At 39.6% G+C, this 19,315-nt stretch overlaps 1 long non-coding RNA gene across 1 annotated transcript in view; it reads right to left on the reverse strand.

Moving 5' to 3' along the window:
- LOC116476250 (uncharacterized) overlaps positions 1 to 19,315 on the reverse strand; it is a 101,734-nt gene that overhangs the window by 17,758 nt on the left and 64,661 nt on the right. The gene's annotated exons all lie outside the window — the stretch shown is intronic.

Genomic DNA, 19,315 nt, shown 5'->3' on the forward strand with positions numbered 1-19,315 from the left:
TTTATATTTTTTTGCACATAAATTACCTACATGCCTTTAGATTAAATGCACCTTCCAAAAAAAAAATTCCACATCATTATTGAATTGCAATTTCATACACTTAGCCTGAAATTTCCATTCTGTCAGAATCACTCATGTTACCCACAGTTTCAAAAGACTAAAGACTAAAATCATTTTACTGTAACTACATTTTTTTCAATACTAGGCCAAGGATAAATGTGGTTACATTGATTTCTCACAAATGAACCTTAAACCACTGATTTGGAATGAGAAAACCATTGTTTGAAATCATTTTCAATCTGAGGTATGTTTAATTGGCTTTAAAGAAACTTTGCCAGCTTATTTGGAAAAAACAAAAAACAAAACAAAAACAAAAAACAAAACAAAAACAAAAAAACCTCTTGATCTCACTCTTGTTTTCAATCCCCTAGAAGAAGCTTGACTGTGAAAGAACTTCTTTCTTCACTGTTTTCAGCTTTTTCACCCTCCTGAAAGCCACCGACTTCCTGTTGGCCTCCCTTCTGAGGTGCCCTATCAATTTTGGCCCAGGGTTGGTCATGTCTAATCCGTAATTAGAATGGGCTGGGCGCAGTGGCTCATCTCTGTAATCCCAGGACTTTGGGAGGCAGAGGTGTAAGGACCCCTTGAGTCCAGGGGTTTCAGACCCGCCTGAGCAACATGGCAAAACCCTGTCTCTACAAAAAAATACAAAAGTTAGCTGGGCGTGGTGGGGTGCACCCATGGTCCCAGTTGCTCCAGAGGCTGAGGTAGAAGGACCGCTTGAGCCTGGAAGGTCAAAGCTGAAGTGAGCCAGTATTGTACCACTGCACTCCAGACTGGGCTACAGAGTGAGAACCTGTTTCAAAAAAAAAGAAAAAAATTATAAGAAAAGAAAAGATTGAAGTATTGTCCCAACCTGAACTCGAGATTGGTGGGAATGCTGATTTTTCAGGTTCTGAGTGTGTTATTAACAGCAGATCTCTTCTTCCAACAGCCTTTAGGTTACGGCATAATGATCAGATATTCATCACTTGGATATAACCAATATTGGTCAACAAAAAGAGGACTGCCTTAACCCACTCACAATCATCCTCTGCTCCAGGCCCTTTCTGTTGACCTCTCAGATCCATGCTCCTCAAGAGCACTGGGTGCCCCAAGGGACCTGCCTCCATGTCTGCATCAAAGGCTCCCTTGTCACCTGGCTTCTGTTGGTTCAGCCACAGGAGGCACTGGCAGGAGGTCGGGGTGAGAAAGAAGAGTAAGTTCAGGTCATGTTTGCATGATTCCATCACTGTGGGTCATCCCTAGGGTGGCTTGAGTTGTTTTCTTTTCTTTCTTGTTTGTTTGTTAACTGAAGGCAAGCCTCAATAACAACTACTATATCTTCTTTAGTTAACTTTTCTCCTATCCCCTTTGCCCCTTAGGTCTAAGGTTGGTGAGATCATGCCAGGATGCTTCATAACATTTTGCTTTTTGTTAATCCTACTAATTCCTTTACAAAACTCAATTTAATTGCCTCTTTGAGTGAACTGTGTCCAACTGTGACAAGCTTTGCTACGTTACCATAGCTTAAGGGCTGTTCCTTACTTATTATACCTTCTGAGAATATAGAAGAAAGGAGATCCCACTCAATGAAAACTAAACTAATTAGTCACTTACAGATAGAGAACATGAAAGGAATCCACTCAGGTATAAGAAGAAGGTAGGCCGACCATCTGGTATTTCATTTAACTGATCTGGGGTCCACCAGGCTAGGGGCTACAGTTCCTTTAATGATACTTCCTAATTTTCTCTTAGCCCTAGGCATTGAGAATAAAGTGTATTTGTCTGTCTGCATTAGCATTCCTTCTAAGAAGGAATTATTAATTTAAGGAGGGTGCACATCATTGAATTTGAAGTTACAAATTTGAACCAGTAGAACTGTTCTGAGTGACAAACTGATATATGCAGGGAATATTAAACACTTCAAGTTCTGCTTTGAAAGATGATCAAACAATGACAGAATAGGTCAGAAGCAGATTGTTTCAATCTGGTCTACAGATGAAAGCAAAGTGGAAGCAGGGGACCAAAAATTAATATTGATGTTTCAGAATCAGAAAATAGGGGTTTAGGTTCCACTCTTAATGGTTATGCGACTTTGAGCAAATTAGTTTTAGAGACACATTAGAAGGTTGGTTTCTATGATACAAGGCTGCTGGCTTATATTCTCTAGGGATTTCCCTCCCTTCCTTCAAAGACTCGTTTCTTAATCCTTGGGTTCCTTACTCTACCTCATAGCTACTAAAACACGTTTTGATCTCTGTAATTTAAAATATTTACATAGATAATCCATTTTCCATCATTTTGAGAATCGATTTTGGCTAAATTTCAAGTATTTAAATGATCTCTTGAATGGACAGGAATCATCTCCAAAATATAAGCCCCAAACCCACCTAGGTATAATGACAAACATAAATTTATAAATTCAGCATTTCTTATTTTAAAGATACATAGACCCTAATACTTCAGTATTGATATTTAATCTAATGTATCCTTTTCACCAGATAACACGTCCTCCAGTCTTTGGATTTCTGACATTATATTTTCCTCACATGAATATATTGAAAGGAACTTTTTAAGAGAAGCCTAAATCTAAACCCTCTTTGCTACTCATTCCCTTACTGTTTTTCAAACTTCTCCTTGATTTCTTCTACATTTCCTCATTGCACTCTGACAAAATTCTGAGAAGCTCTGCAATTCTTTGTAATGGCCTGGCTCAGGTCATTGGTTCCCTTCATTAATGACAGTTCATTCCAACCGTGGACCCTCAGTGGGGACTCTGGCAACCTGTCCCTTCCTACTGGCTCTTTTCTTGGTATTACTGACATGCTCCAGGAAAGATTTCAGGAATGACATTTTCTATTTGATACTATTTCCATTCCCACTGAATTGAGATTTGTAGATCACATAGTAGAAAACCGTTGCTGGCTTGCTGAGGTAACATTGAAAATGTTTGTTTTATTTATTTTTAATATTGACAAACATACAAGGTAGAGCTCATAAGTCAGCCAATTATTTTAATATAGGTATATTCATTTACAAACAAACAAATAAATATATAGAAATACATGTGTTAGTGACCAGTTTAAATAGCTCATGACATTTATCACTCAAGTAGTGTTTACAACGTACTCTGTAAGAACAACCCAGCATGCACAAAGATCCTGTCACACGCAGGAATAGCAGATCAAGAATCAAGAATGGTCACTCTTTCTTACTGAGCATGCCTCCTGAACACTTCTGCTTAGGTTTTCTGACATTGCCCTAACTCCGTGTAACCAAGACCAAATCCATTTTTCACAATACCATTTCTCTCCCCAATTTGCCTTATTCTCATAGAAATCTTCATTGTCCTCATTATCCAAGAGGTGTTGCCTCTTTCATCTTTCTACCTTTTATTCATATATCTAATCAATTACTGGTCCCTACATTCTCACTGATGAAAAGTTCTTCAAAATAGCTACCATATTATTGCTGATAAAGGCTACAATATAAGAAGACTGTTTCATTTTTAAGAGGCAATCAGCTAGTGTGACATTCTGAAAACTGTCAAGAACAGCATTCCAGAACCTTTTAAAAATAAATATTAGCTGCCAGGATAATAATATGCAGGTGACATATTGATAAAATAAAATAATTTAAAATGAATATTAAGCTTTTATATCTCCTTATATATTGTGAAGGACTGTATTTTCGACCATGGCTTTCCTTAAGTCATTCTGCAACCTCACATCATTTCTTTCTGCTCCTTTGTGAGGTCAGCTCACTTTATGGTCCATCCTACCAGGGACATATAGGAAAAGGGAACAAAGGGAGAAAGCATGGTTTTAATATTCATTGTTTTGTGGTTCTATGTAGCTAAACAGTAACTCTAACCTGTCATTACCCTTACCACCCCTGCCGCTAGAGTACCTGAAAAATGTCAGAGGATAAGTTAAACACGATTCCTTTGTGCCTGTGAAAGCCAACCCCTTATTACCCTCTTCTATAAAAAGGCTTATTCCGGTTGTATCTATACCCCAAGTTTCATATCAATCAAAAGGAATTCTAGGAGGAAAATTTTCTCAAGCCTTTTATTAAAGAAAAAATTACTGAAGAACCTCCTCATTGTCTCATAAATCTATAATTAGAATAACCTCTCCACTGTCCCCAGCTCCTGAGTTCAGATTCTCCAGACTCCATTCTTCATAATCATTTGCAACGCATAATGCCTATGCCTTAGCCTCTGAGGTTCAAGGCCTCATGGTTGGTGGTTAAGGCCCTGCATTACTGGGACTCACTCTACTTGGTTAAACCTATTTCCATCACTTCCTGCCATATGCTTGTCAGCCAATCCCCCAATGTCCCTCTCCCCTAAAACAAAAATATATCTCTGCTTTTTAATTTTGCCTCTATTTGATTGTTCTCTCTCCCTACACGCTCTCCATTCTTTCCTTTTCCTGTTTAAATCCTTCTAGTCCTCAAGGATCATTCCTTCACAGTCCAGTGAAGAACTGAGATACCCTTGTGTGCCTCATGCCTAGGGCAGACCAACTTCCAATGACCAGCCAATCTCCTTCACTTCTTCTCATACTTCCCTGCACTCCTGCGGTCTCCTGCTTTTATTTTTTCTAATACTTCCCTGCACTCCTTGGTTGCTTATTGACAGTGCCATGTGAGTTAGCACCTAACTTAGCACCCTTATATTTTTCCAGAATTAATAATGTATGTGTGCTAGTCTTCTCTCCTCAAGTAGACTGTAATCAGAGACTGTGAGGAAGATTATTTTTTAATGTATATCTACGTGTGAAATTAAACTTATTTTAACGTATGTTGTGCATAAAACTACCTCTGGTCTTTTTAAAAAGATACTAAGTGATTAAATTATTCACCTCATAACAAACCTGAAGATTTGCAAGCCTCACATCATCAAAAAGGCACAGGGTGCATAAAACTGTCAGAATTTTGGAGAAGGGAGGTCACATACAAGAGCAAGAAGCTTAGAGCAGGGAGGGTTGTCCACGAAGAGAAACCATAGCTTTAGAGTAACAGTTTTGATCTAGATGGAGGATGTTCTAGGATATTCCAGGAAGAGGTAACAGACTACTTTGAAATAAAAGAAACAAGCAAAACAGTGAAATAATAGATACTTGAACTCAAATCAATATTTGTAATTTTCATGGGGACTTTAATCATTTAGAACAGAAGATTGAAAAAATTAAAAGAAGATTGAATAGCCAGCGGCAAAGAGGGAATTAGGTCAAAAGTACATTACATTTCTTACAAAGAGACAATATATGGCAGGCCCAGCTTGGGGTGTGTGTGTGTGTGTTGTGGGTGAGGGGCCTGGAGGTGAAAGCCCAGCAGTGGAAAATGAAAAGAGTTAAAGGTAGGGAGGCAGACAAGTACTAAGAAGTGTAATGGCAGGTGAGAGGTAGCAGACAGGTAGGCTGAGAGGCAACTTGGAGAAGGTTTGGTGGCACATTCTAGGTACCTATTTATGTAAGCGGACACAGGCAAAACATAGTCTCTTGAGAGAATGGAAGGAGAAAGTGGGAATCTAGTTCCACAGAAATTCAGGTATGAGAATGAAAGCAGGTGTCTGCCTACTCTTTTCTGGAATACGAGGTCAGGTTTGGTGCTGTAACTGGAGGATTGATCACCAACCACTGGCTAAAGGCCCTTATCATGTCCAGACCAGGAGAAATGGTAAACCTTTTTAGCCTCCATAATTATGTGAGCCAATACTTGATTATGAAATGCCTCAGTGTATAATAAATACTTTTTTCTCCAGGGTCAACTGTAGAGATACAGATACTGTATCTCTACAGTTGACTGGAAGCTGTTGACTGGAATCCTTTCTAATAACATAAACAGTCAATTAACACATAAATAGAATATAATTCATGAATGCCTAATTTTTCTTAATTTTTAAAATATTTCTGGGCTACATAGTTTATCTGAGTTTTTTCAATCTTTCGCAAACCTCAAAAAAAAAATTCCAATATATTTATTTTTAAAAATCTATAGACCCATAAGGTTCAAACCCATGTTATTCAACGATTAACTGTATACAACTAGATTGATTCTGTTTCTCTGGAAACTCTGCCTAATACATTTTCTGTGCTGGACTTTTCTTTTTAAAAGATAGCACCACTTGCCCTGGAGTTGTGGTCAGGGAAAGGGCAGGATTCAGAAGAAACATTATCTAACAGGCTTGGATTCAGACCTTAATACTCTCGCAAAGTCACAGAGGCCATTCTTGATGCTATTTCTGAAACCAGCTCCTCTATACAACCAGCTTGAGCACATGGCAGGTGCTCCATAAACAATTAGTGGAGGTTAGAGCATTCCACACGAATGTTAAAGAAGTTCTCATTTGCAAACTTTACTTGCAGGAGCCTGTGCACTGAATCAAAGATTTTTGCCTTGGTTGCAAGAATGTAAATGTCACCATTTTCTTTCAGGAGGTACACATTTCACTTTAAATCAGCATGTATTATTCATTTCACTTTAATTCTGTGGTGCCGACCCTGGAATTGCATATCCCTACACTGCTGCTGACTTCCAAGTGCCTTCTAGGAATAATGGCTAGTCTGAAGCTTCAAATAACATAACGCCTCACATCACTCTGTTTCCCACTGATTACGTGAGGTCACTTCATAAGCCTGCCAGAAACCCAGCTCCCCACTGGCAGAAGAGATACATCTGCTAGCATAGCTCTGAGCTGAGAATATGTTTCATCCCTGAAAATATGTGCTTAAATATTTAATAAAAGCGTAAACTTGAAGAACTTATGGCAGCTGTAGGGAGAGAAGCTGGATAGAAGGCAAAAACAATCTTCATTTGAGGAGATTAAGAGAGTTAAAGAAATGTGTATGGTATTATACAGCTCTATGGTAAACAAACACTACAGGCAAAAATGAAGAAAAAAAGACACACAGAGTGCTTGCCCATGCGAAGAAGAAAACACAATATAGAATATTCTAGAAGTTCAAGTTTGAAGCAAAATCCAAGTTATGTCAGCACTAACCACTGTCTATATAGCCTTCCATACAAATCAGCCCTGCTCCTCAGGAAGACAGATGGCTCAGTATACCACACTTACATAACCACAACCTGAGCTGAGAGGGACCTGCCATAAGCAAAGAAACAAAGCTGCCTCAGAGAAAAGATAAACTGTGCTCTTTTTAAAACCCACTGGAACTACTGCTCCCCTTGGCAACCCAGGGTACAGCAGGGGGCATCGGCATCTTCCAACACACAGGCAACCAGCTGTACAACCTTGGCAGAGCAGCTGGTAACTACAGCCAGGCAGCTGTGTGTCATTAGCTGAAGCCTCCAAACCCCAGGGTGGCTACCCGGTCCCCTAGGCTGTCCCAGGCGTGGCAGGAGCTGCCTTCTGAAGGCTCAGGGATCTGCATTCCTGCGCTGTCTTGGGGCAGGAGCATTAGTCAGCCTTCCTGAGCACAGACAGTACCAGACTTGCCCATCCGTGGCTTATAAATAAATGATCCAGGAATGACACAGAAGGTCACTCCTGCCAGGCTAAAGGTAGCACTCACATTCTGTTTCCAGGAAAGTCCGAATGAAATAACAGAGCATTGAGAGGATCTGTGGATGCTCAAAGCCAGGCAAAATCTGTGGAAATCAAGAGCAGTTTAGAGGATTAACCTCAATCGCCACTTAAAGCAAGCATCTCATGAATAAGTCATTCACTTTTGTGGGATTCGTTGCTATCAGCTTGTCTTCTGCATACTTGATATCTTGTTCAGTGAGAAAATCCATGTTATGACTGGGGTTAAAGGGGATATATTTTAAAGTGCAGTATTTTAGGAAATAGGACAAATCTGGGGTGAGGCAAAATAATGTCCTAAGCTATGTAAACCAAAAATAAAATTCTAAGGCCCCCAACCAACTGAACAGACCCCCTCATGGCCAAGGGAATCCCAAAGAGACCCGAAAAACTAGTTCAGGCCAAGACAGAAAGGGCCGTTGGATAGACACTCCTGCCTTGTTATACCCTCCTCCCTTTGGCATTTAGGCACAATTGAGCAGCATTAATATAAAATAAAGATCATAGACTGACAAAACAGACACTTTGCAGCAATAAGATACAAAATTCCAACTTGACTCTGGTATAGCGTCACATGATAGATAGCAGTCCCTGAGGGAAATCAAAGTATTTTACTCCAAAATGCATTTTTTGACGTATTTTGAAATGGCTCTCCTTTCCCCTACTAGGTCTTTTCTGGAGAGTGTCACACCTTTTAAGGTCAGATAAAAGACATTTAAGACATTTACAATCTGTTCTCTCTGAAGGCTGCTACCTGGAGGTTTCATCTACATGGTAAGAACCTTGGCTTCCATAACCCTCTTATCCTAGCTCAAGCATTTCTTCATGCTGACTTCAACTCTTCAGGCATAGCTTAACTCATTCAACCAATTGCCAGTCAGAAAAATCTTTGAATCCACCTATGGAAGCCTCCCTGCAACACCCTCAACCCTGCTTTGGGCTGAACCAATATATATCTTACATGTGTTCATTTACATCTTTGCTTGTAACTTCTGTCTCCCTAAAATGTATAAAGCCAAGCTGTGCCCCAGCCACGTTAGGCACATGTTCTCAGGGCCTCCTGAGGCTGTATCATAGGCCATGGTCCTTGACTTTGTAAAATAAACCTCTAAATTAATTAAGTCCTGGCTCACATACTTTTTGATTTATAGACAAATAGACTATCGAATATCCCTTTTTCCAAAATAATTCCAAGGGCCAACCTACACAAATGACAGCAGACAGACCTTTTGACTTCATTTCTGCATTCTGAGCCTCCTGCTCCCCAGGTTCAGATTTTAGGCTTGCTATGTGAGTCTTATGACTTATGATTTGGTGATGTTCTCAGTTACACTAATGTTTATTGTTTGGATGGGAACCTACTCACCACACATAAGAATGTTTCTCCAAGAAACACTTTCCAAGTTCTCCACAAGTGACTTAATAAAATAAAATTTTAGAAAGCAATGTTTGTAAATTGGTAGCAGCTTATATCTAATATATTAGACCAGCTTATTTTCCATAATGAATTAAATTACATAGTGTCAAACTAAATTTTCCCCCAAATTTTATGCTCTACATTATCTATCACTCATTTATTTGCTAGTTTATTGGGTTCTTGCAAGATGTTATGGATTTAGACATGCACAAGACTTGGACCCAACTTTTAAGGATTTTGTACCCTGAAAAAGCAATTGCGGTACAACTCAGGAAGGGCTGGGATTAAAGGAAGAACAAGATGCTTCCTTCAGAAGGAGGATTTTGCGGAAGCATAGCAAGAAACCTTGAAGAGGAAGTGGCTCCAGACTCCTATCTTGAAGGACAAGAACATTAGATCCTATGGTCGGAATGTTTGTGTTCTTTTGAAATCCCTGTGTTAAAATTCTACCCCCTCAAGATGATGATAGTAAAAGGTAGGGCCTTTAGAAAATGATTAAGACATGAAGATAGAGCCATTATGAATGTGATTAGTACTTTCCTTGACCATTATGAATGTGATTAGTGCCTTTGTAAAAAGAGGCTGAGGGAGTTTGCCTCTTTCATGAGGACACAGAGAGAAGTTGCAACCCAAAAGAGGACGCTCACCAGAACCCAACCATGCTGGCATCCTGATCTTGGGCTTCCCAGCCTCTAAAGCTGTGAGAAATACATTTCTGTTGTTCATAAGCCACCCAGTTAATGGTATTTTGTTGCAGCAGCCACAGTTGACTGAAGACATTAAACTTCTTCTGAGGAACATCCTTGTACGATACTCTCTTATAGGGTGGGGCTTGAGTCTACTATTATTATTAACCATTTTAAAAAGTTACTAAGAACTGTTATAATCTGAAAAAACCCTGGACAACACTATCTAGCTACCTCCCCTACAAGTCTCTTCCCATGCCACCATGTCCAGTGGACCATTTGATTTACTTTTTGAATTTGATTGGGATTTATCTTATTGGAGGTACCTAAGCAGAAAGAGTCCTATCAAATTTCTGGTTACTCTGAAAACAGTGGGCCCATGGCTTTAGAGGCATCTAGTAGTAACAAAACCTTGACATGTTTTGTGACAGATTTCCCACTTCCCTGTAATATCTATGTGTCTTCAGGGTTAACTGAGCTGCTAGACCTCACAAAGAATAGTCAACAATGGAATTTAACATTTGTTGAATATTTAAATGCAATCATTAATTTAGGGAATATTTCAGATATCATATAGGCAATAGAATTTTGTCAGCAGGTACACTTGTGGTCCATCAATATAATTTCAATTAGTGCTTCTCAATTGGCAGGCAAATGTGCAATGCTGTGCCATTAATGGGCCATAGGAGTACTTTCCTTGGCCTTTATAGCAGCCATGTGGGACCCTGAGTTCCTGGGCCAGTGGCAATGGCATCTTTATCCATTTATCAAAATACTATAAAATATTATCATTTTCTAAGTTTGCATGATTTGAAAAACGTTTGAGAAGTCTTAGTTTGTACTAGAAGCTCGTTAATGAGCCTGACCAATCTGTCTTTGACCTCTCATTGTGCTGGACATAGGGTAAGACGCAGACAAACCCCCATGACCAAAAATAGCTCTCAGAAACATTGAGCTGAGTTTTATGATCACTCATTCCAACCATATGCGAAGAGTGCTTCAAATTATGTTTGATGATGATGGTAGTGAAGTCTAGCCTTCACTCTGAGATTCATACTCATCTAGACAGAAGAGAAGTTAAATCAGCTGCAGTCTACTCTTTACTGTTCCGTCTACCTCAAAACTCCCCCAGCTGGCTCCATCTCTAAAAGAAGCAATTGAAAAAGATATCCTATTATAAGTAGACAACTTTAGTTTGTTTTGACTCATGAATAATCAAATAAAAGATTTTGAAAAATATATGTCATATAAAGGGGTAGTATTGATATAAACCTGAGGCCAATGTAGTGTCAAAACTCCTACTTAGTAATCCAGTGGGAAACTCAGTTGTCAAAATCCTCCCAGAAAGGATAGTAAATGAGGGACAGCGAAGAAAGGCAGTGGTACTGTTCAGTGTAGACATGTGTTAGCGGTAATGATGGCTCTGTGGCAGCTTCTAGGGCCATTTTATAACAGAAAATAGAAGGCTCACTGAACTGTCCACCCAAAATACCACACTGTTGGCATGTCATCACTGTCACCTCCCTCCCTCACACTGGAACTCTGGACAATTGGCATTCATTTTCTACAGAAGCCAAAGACATGAGGAACAATGGGACAGAGGGCACATGGAAGCCACCTCATCTTAGCCATTTTATGCCAATCTTTACCCCTATATGCTCTTTATTTCAGACTGAGGAGTTGCACTGTCAGGCAGATCAGAACCAGCAGTTCTCTTCTTCAGCCTGTTTGACAAGACCTGTTATGCCTTTGAAATGAGAGACCACTGACTCAGGATGCAAGAGTCATTGCAATGGGCCTACAACCAGGAAGACTGGCTCAGCAGCCTGACAGCACATTGCCTGGAGACACATGTGGTGTTAACAACCCGATGAACCCATGTTTTCAAAAAGATAAGATTTGTGCATTATGAAGTCCCAGACCATTAGGGAGGATATTTTCTCAAGTCTTTAAATGTAACAACATAGAGGAATTTTTCTGAGGTTGAAGCCTAGATAGTCCATGTTGTGAGATAACAGTTGGCACTCAAAAGCAATTTCTTAGGAAGTGCTCATGATTATTTTTTTCTAACACTCATGTACATGTTGGAACAGAATAGAAAGAAAAACTGTATGTTGGGTGGCCAAAAGAGTGATACAAGACTCATGAGGCAAATCAAAGTTTTAAAAATAATGCTTTGTTTTACATTAATCCTGTTGATAATGCAATATAGAATGTATATATATATAATGTATATACTCAATCTACATATATATCACATATATGATAAATGTGCACACATATATACTTGACATGTATACACATTGTATATACATATATACATTGTGATGGTTGATTTTATGTGCCACCTTGACTGGGCTAAGGAATGCCCATATAGCGGGTAAAACATTATTTCTAGAAACCCAGAAATAAATCCACATATTTATAGGCAACTTATTTTTGACAAAAGTGCCAAGAACATTCATTGGGAGAAGGACATCCTCTTCAATAAATGGTACTGGGGAAATTAGAGATCCATATATAGGAGAATGAATCTAACCCCCTATCTCTCACTATAAACAAAAATCAACGCAAAATGGATTAAAGGCTTAAATGTAAGACCTGAAACTATGAAACTAACAGAAGAAAACTCCAGGGAAATGATTCAGGGCATTGTTCTGGGCAAAGATTATATGGAGAAGACCTCAACAGAAAAGGCACCTAAAGCAAATATAGGCAAATGGGGTGATATGAAACTAAAACCTTTTGCACAACAAAGGAAACAATCAACACAATGGATAGTCAACCATCAGAATGGGAGAAAATATTTGCAAACTCTTCATCTGATAAGAGATTAATAACCGGAATATGCATGGAACTCAAACAACTCACCAGCAAAAAAACAAATAATCGCAACAAAAAGTGAAGAAAGGACTTGGATAGACATTTCTCAAAAGAAGATATCCAAATGGCCAGCAGGTGTGTGAAAAAATGCTCCACACCATTCATCATCAGGAAAATGCAAATCACAACCAGAGCAAGATGTCACCTCATCTCATTTAGAAAGACTATTATTAAAAAAGACAAAGGTAAATGTTGGCAAGGATGTGGAGAAAAGGGAATGCTTATACACTGTTAGTGCAAGTGTAAATTGGTGCAATCATTATGGAAAATAGGAAGTGGTTCCTCAAAGAACTAATAATAAAACTACTATATGATCCGGCAATCCCACTATGAAGTATGTATCCAAAGTGAAAGAAATCAGTATGTCAAAGACATATTTACACTCCCATGTTTATTGAAGTGTGTTCACAATAGCCAAGATATGGAATCAGCCTCAATGTCCATTAACGGATGAATGCAAAAAGAAAATGTGATATATGCAAATACTATCCAGCCATAAAAAAGAACAAAATGCTGTCATTTATGACATCGTGGATAAGCCTGGAAGACACCATGTTAAGTGAAATAAGCCAGGCACAGAAAGACAAATACTGCATGTTCTCACTCAGGTGGAATCTTAAAAAGCATCTCATAGAGAGTCGAAAAGTGGTTACTAGAGACTGGGAAGGATGTTGAAGTAGGAAGAGGATATCCAGAAGTTGCTTAATGGATACAAAATTACAGCTAGATAGGAAGAATAAGTTCAAGAGTTCTATAGTACGGCAGGATGACTACAATTAAAATAAATTTATTGTATATTTTCAAGTAGCAAGAAGAGCAGATTACGAATGTTCCCAACACAATGAAATGATAAATGTTTGAGGTGATTGGACATGCTAATTACTCTGATTTGAGCATTATATGTTGTATACATGTATTGAAATAGCACACTGTATCCCATAAATATGTACAACTATTTTGTGTCAATTTAAAATATTAATAAAAGCAAAAAACAAAAATCACTGGGTGTGTCTGTGAAGGTGTTTCCAGAAGAGATTAGCATTTGAATCAGCAGAATGAGTAAAGAAGATTGCCCTCACCAATGCAGCTGGCCGTCATCTAATGCTTGAGGGCCTGAGCAGAACAAAAAGGCAGAGGATGGCAAATTCACTCTCTCTGTCTGAGCTAGGGCAGAAATCTCCTCCTGCCCTTGGACATTGCCCTTGGACATTGGCTCCCCCAGTTCTCAAGCACTCAAACTCATATTGGGAGTTGCACCATCTGCATCCCCGGTTTTCAGGCCTTTGGATTCAGTCTAAAATCTCACCACTGGCTTTCCTGGTTCTCCAGCTTTGCAGATGGCAGATTATGGGACTTCTGAGCCTCCGTAATTGTGTGAGTCAATTCCTTATAATCTCTCTCTCTCATTCTCTCTCTCTCTCCTATTGGTCTGTTTCTCTGGAGAACCCTAATTAATACATCCATACATACATATATCTTACACACACAGATGTGTGTGTGGTCATTTCATCTACAAGAGGAATGGAGTCATAGGAATAAGCTCCTTCACTTCTGTACATACATATGTACACACATGTACGTATGTATAATAGTATACTTATTCATATGTGGTTCATTCATCCCTAAAACATGAGAAGGGGCTTCTTCTGGAAAGATAGCAAACTTAAAATAATGCAAAAAAAGAAAAAAAAATTACATCAATACCTCAAAGAAATGCTAAAATAGAAATTTACTCAAACCAGAGAAAAACTGTATTAGTGAATTAGAAATGTGAGTTGTTATTTGACTTCTTGAAGACAAGAATTGATTTTAAATTAATTTGCATAGGCTACTAGACATTAGACACAAGGCTTGCCCAGACCATTTTTACGTGTGAGGTTCTTGAGAACAAGCAGAGAATTATGTTACATCAGCTGGATGCTAAAAGTAGAAAAACTCAACAGCTCTGAACTCTTCTCACCCAATTTGCACTAACCACAGGGAGGCAGCATCATGTTACAGAGAACAGAGCCTAAACTGGGGAATCTGAAAGACACGGATTTAAATTATGGTTTCATTATTTACTAGCTGGATATATTATTTATTTTGAAGCTCAACTAATCTGTATAATTCACAGACAATTATCTCACAGTTTTTGTAAACAGAAGATAGCATTTGACATTCCTAACATATATTTTAAACACTCAGCAAATATTTATTCTTATTCTTTCACCCCTCAATTGTGGTGATGCATTGATCATTGTCCTAGTGTCCAAAATAGCATATGGAAAGTCCACAGAACAGTATTAAGCAGTATACTAGATACTTTCACACTTATAGTGACTCTACTTAATATTTCCTTCAGTCTTGTATGACATATCCCATTTTATAGATGAGTAAGACCAGACTCTGAAGGGCCATATTCAAGAGCTGGACCAGTGTAACCACAAAGCTCTTCTCCCATGCATCTAGTTGCCCTCACTCTCTGTCGAAGCAGCATTTGTTCTATCGGCAGGGGTGTCTGCTTTCTTAGGCAGGAGTATCACAATCCATGCTGTAAAGAGTCCTCCCAGGCTCTGCCTAGGCTAAGAATTCATGTAGGCATCCATGCAACAGATATTTATTTATTGAGCATTTCCTGTATGCCAGGCACTGTCATAAATACTGGAAAACTGAATCCCCTGAAGATATTTAAATATACCAGTAGGTTGGGTCCTAAATCTTTAGTTTTCTCATTTCTACTACTGTTTCCCCAGAGTATAATGATAACTTTGCTGATAACCATGACCAAACATCACTGTATCCCATGTGACTCTAATGTCCCTGAGTCTTTGTGGATGCCATGTAATAACAAAATGGCTATTTCAAATACCCTTTTGAGAACTACAACTTACACTGCAAAAAAGAGGTTACCCTTTTCTTTTTTTTTTATTATACTTTAAGTTCTAGGGTACATGTGAACAATGTGCAGGTTTGTTATATATGTATACATGTGCCATGTTGGTGTGCTGCACCCATTAACTCATCATTTACATTAAGTATATCACCGAATGCTATCCCTCCCCCCTCACCCCACACAACTTCAGACCCCAATGTGTGATGTTCCCCTTCCTGTGTCCAAGTGTTCTCATTGTTCAATTCCCACCCATGAGTGAGAACATGCAGTGTTTGGTTTCTTGTCCTTGTGATAGTTTGCTGAGAATGATGGTTTCCAGCTTCATCCATGTCCCTACAAAGGACATGAACTCATCCTTTCTTATGGCTGCATAGTATTCCACGGTGTATATGTGCCACATTTTCTTAATCCAGTCTATCACTGATGGATATCTGGGTTGGTTCCAAGTCTTTGCTATTGTGAATAGTGCCGCAATAAACATACGTGTGTATGTGTCTTTATAGCAGCATGCTTTATAATCCTTTGGGTATATACCCAGTAATGGGATGGCTGGGTCAAATGGTATTTCTAGTTCTAGACCCTTGAGGAATCACCACACTGTCTTCCACAATGGTTGAACTAGTTTACAGTCCCACCAACAGTGTAAAAGTGTTCCTATTACTCCACATCCTCTCCAGCACCTGTTGTTTCCTGACTTTTTAATGATTGCCATTCTAACTGGTGTAAGATGGTATCTCATTGTGGTTTTGGTTTGCATTTCTCTGATGGTCAGTGATGATGAGCATTTTTTCACGTGTCTGGTGGCTGCATAAATGTCTTCTTTTGAGAAGTGTCTGTTCATATCATTCACCCACTTTTTGATGGGGTTGTTTGTTTTTTTCTTGTAAATTTGTTTGAGTTCTTTATAGATTCTGGATATTAGCCGTTTGTCAGATGAGTAGATTGCAAAAATTTTCTCCCATTCTGTAGGTTGCCTATTCACTCTGGTGGTAGTTTCTTTTGCTATGAAGAAGCTCTTTAGTTTAATTAGATCCCATTTGTCAATCTTGGCTTTTGTTGCCATTGCTTTTGGTGTTTTAGACATGAAGTCCTTGCCCATGAGGTTACCCTTTTCTAGAGTCAGGTAAGTGCTGAGTGAAAATTGCTTGGATGATGGGCTTAGTGTAAAGTGGTGAGTTCAATGTGTAAGTGTTTCTCATTGCTGCATGTGCACCATCTCATGCATGAAGAACATGAGAAATGAATGACATCAAACAGGAATAAAATACTGCAAAGTGCCTTATTTTTCACTATCAAGCTGAAACACCAATAGTGTGGCAGAGAATTTCAGTAAGCAACTACCAGAGGTGCTCCTCATAACACAAAAAGTCAGCAAAAGTACAGCTCTTTGTATCTTCCTTTGGTATAAGAATTATCAGTCAGGAGCACTTCTGACACTCTCTTGAAATTCCAAGCTGCTCTCAGAGTCATGGGGGAGGGAGGTTCTTAGGGTTATAATTTTAGAGTCAGCCAAAGCTACTTTGGGAAGTAGCTTCCAGTGTGAAGACTTTTTGGCCAAATAGAACATCCCAAACCTTTTCCACCTTCATAGGAATTGCAGCAGTACCCTAAAGTTCCCGCGTTTCTTATGGCTCATTCAAACCATACTACCTCAAAGAAGCACTCTTCTCTCTTGCTGATGGAAATGAGTTTTCTTGGTGGCTATTCAATCCTGATCAACACTTTGGGCATTGTGGGATAAACTTCTGCCCAGCAACCCAACATTCCTGTCAACCTAGAAGTGTATATTGGGGAGCAGGAAGACCATGGGCAATGGAGAGAACCCCTACTATTCACTCGAAATGTTCAGTGAGCAGGATTCTTTCATCTCAGGCTAGGAAGCATGCTTCATTAGTTATCTCATCATCCTTTTTACTTTATGGATGCTTAAAGTATTGACCTCTTTGTTCCAAATTCTATTCCTGAAAGCTCTCCAACATGGTACATAATTTCTTCCATTTCTTGGGTGAGTGTGCATCACATAAACCCACATATGCAACTGGGGGAAATGAACAGGAAAATGATGTCACAAAGCAAAGGAAATAAGGCTGCTGCAAACCACAAGTCAATACAGAAGCATCAGCTAACCATTTACGACCAATCATTAGTTTTTGTGTGCAGGTGGAACAGATAAGATATGGAAAAGATAGAGAGTTCTCTTCCTGTCTGTGAATCAACTTACCTTGGTCAAGCTTTCTTTTGGGAGGAAAAAGATGTTTGTAATGGGCAAGAGCCTCTTTCTGTTTAATTTTCTTTAGACAGTCTCTCCATGACTCTTTATAAAATCACAAATAATGTTTACCATTGCTCCTCCAGATGACAACACAAGCTTTCTCAAATACCCAAGAGTTATTTGGAAAGGTTTCTGATACAGTTCAAATGTGCTGTCTTAGTCTCTTCAGGCTGCCATAGCAAAATACCATAGACTGGGTGGGTTTTAAACAACAGAAATTTATTTTTCACTGTACTGGGGGCTGCAAAGTCCAAGATCAAGGCCCCAGCAGATTTGGTGTCTGGTGAGAGCCTGCTTCCTCATAGACAGCTGTCTTCTCCCTCTATTCTCACAGGGATGAGGGATTTCTCTGGTTTTTTTTTTTTTTTCTTTTTTTGAGATGCAGTCTTTCTTTGTCACCCAGGCTGGAGTGCAGTGATGTGATCTTGGCTCACTACAACCTGCATTTCCCAGGTTCAAGAGATTCTCCTGTCTCAGCCTCCTGAGTAGTTGGGATTACAGGCATATGCCACCACACTCGGCTAATTTTTGTATTTTTAGTAGAGACGGGGTTTCACCATGTTGGCCAGAGTGGTCTGAAACTCCTGACTGCAAGTGATCCACCCGCCTCGGCCTCCCAAAGTGCCGGGCTTATAGGCGTGAGCCACCGCGCCCGGCCTCTGGGGTCTCTTTTATAAGAATACTAACCTCATTTACAAGGGTTCCACCCCCATGATTAGATCAGCCCCATAATCTAATCACCTCCCAATGGCCACACGTCCTGATACCATAACCTTGGTGGGCGTGAAGATTTTACCACATGGATTCGGGAAGGGGTACAAATGTTCAGATTATAGCATGTGCTGTGCTGATTCTGCATTTGATGGATCTGTGGAGTTGATGAGGGAGAGTGTATGTGGAGTGAGAAGGACATGGGGCAGTGGCGCCTCTACACACATGCATACATGCACACACATCACACTCACACTCCCATCAGCCACCAGATGAGTAGTCAAGAATCCTTCAGGGTCTTCTGAGCAGTCTCACACTTAGGACACCAACTAAAAAGGGTCTCGGTGGAAAAAGAGGAAGTCAGTGGGGTAACATTTTCCCGTGGACATACATGTCTTTCTCATTATGTCACTGTCACGGCCCTGAAACTTATCTTAGATGCTACCGTTGCAGGCATTTTAATTTTTAATAATCTGTCGTATTTGGCAGCAGCAAAGATAACATGTTGACAAAGAAAGGACTGACTGCATGGTCTCTAATCAACTATTTGGATCACAAAGTAATTATGCAGAGATAAACCCCAGAATGGCCTGGCACAGTGGCTCAAGCCTGTAATCCCAGCACTTTGGGAGGCCGAGGTGAGGGATCACCTGAGGTCAGGAGTTTGAGACCAGCCTGGCCAACATGGTGAAACCCCATCTCTACTAAAAATACAAAAAATTAGCCAGACGTGGTGGCAGCCACCTTACCCCACCTACTCAGGAGGACAGATATAAAATATTAGCAAGACCCCTGAATATCCGAAAGAAATACCTGGATTGGCAAAATAGCAAGAGCGACCTGCAGGTGAGACAGCAGTTCCCAGCTCTTTTTCAGG

Source organism: Hylobates moloch, unplaced genomic scaffold, assembly GCF_009828535.3.
Source record: "Hylobates moloch isolate HMO894 unplaced genomic scaffold, HMol_V3 SCAFFOLD_2, whole genome shotgun sequence".
In the NCBI taxonomy this organism is placed as follows: Eukaryota; Metazoa; Chordata; class Mammalia; order Primates; family Hylobatidae; genus Hylobates; species Hylobates moloch.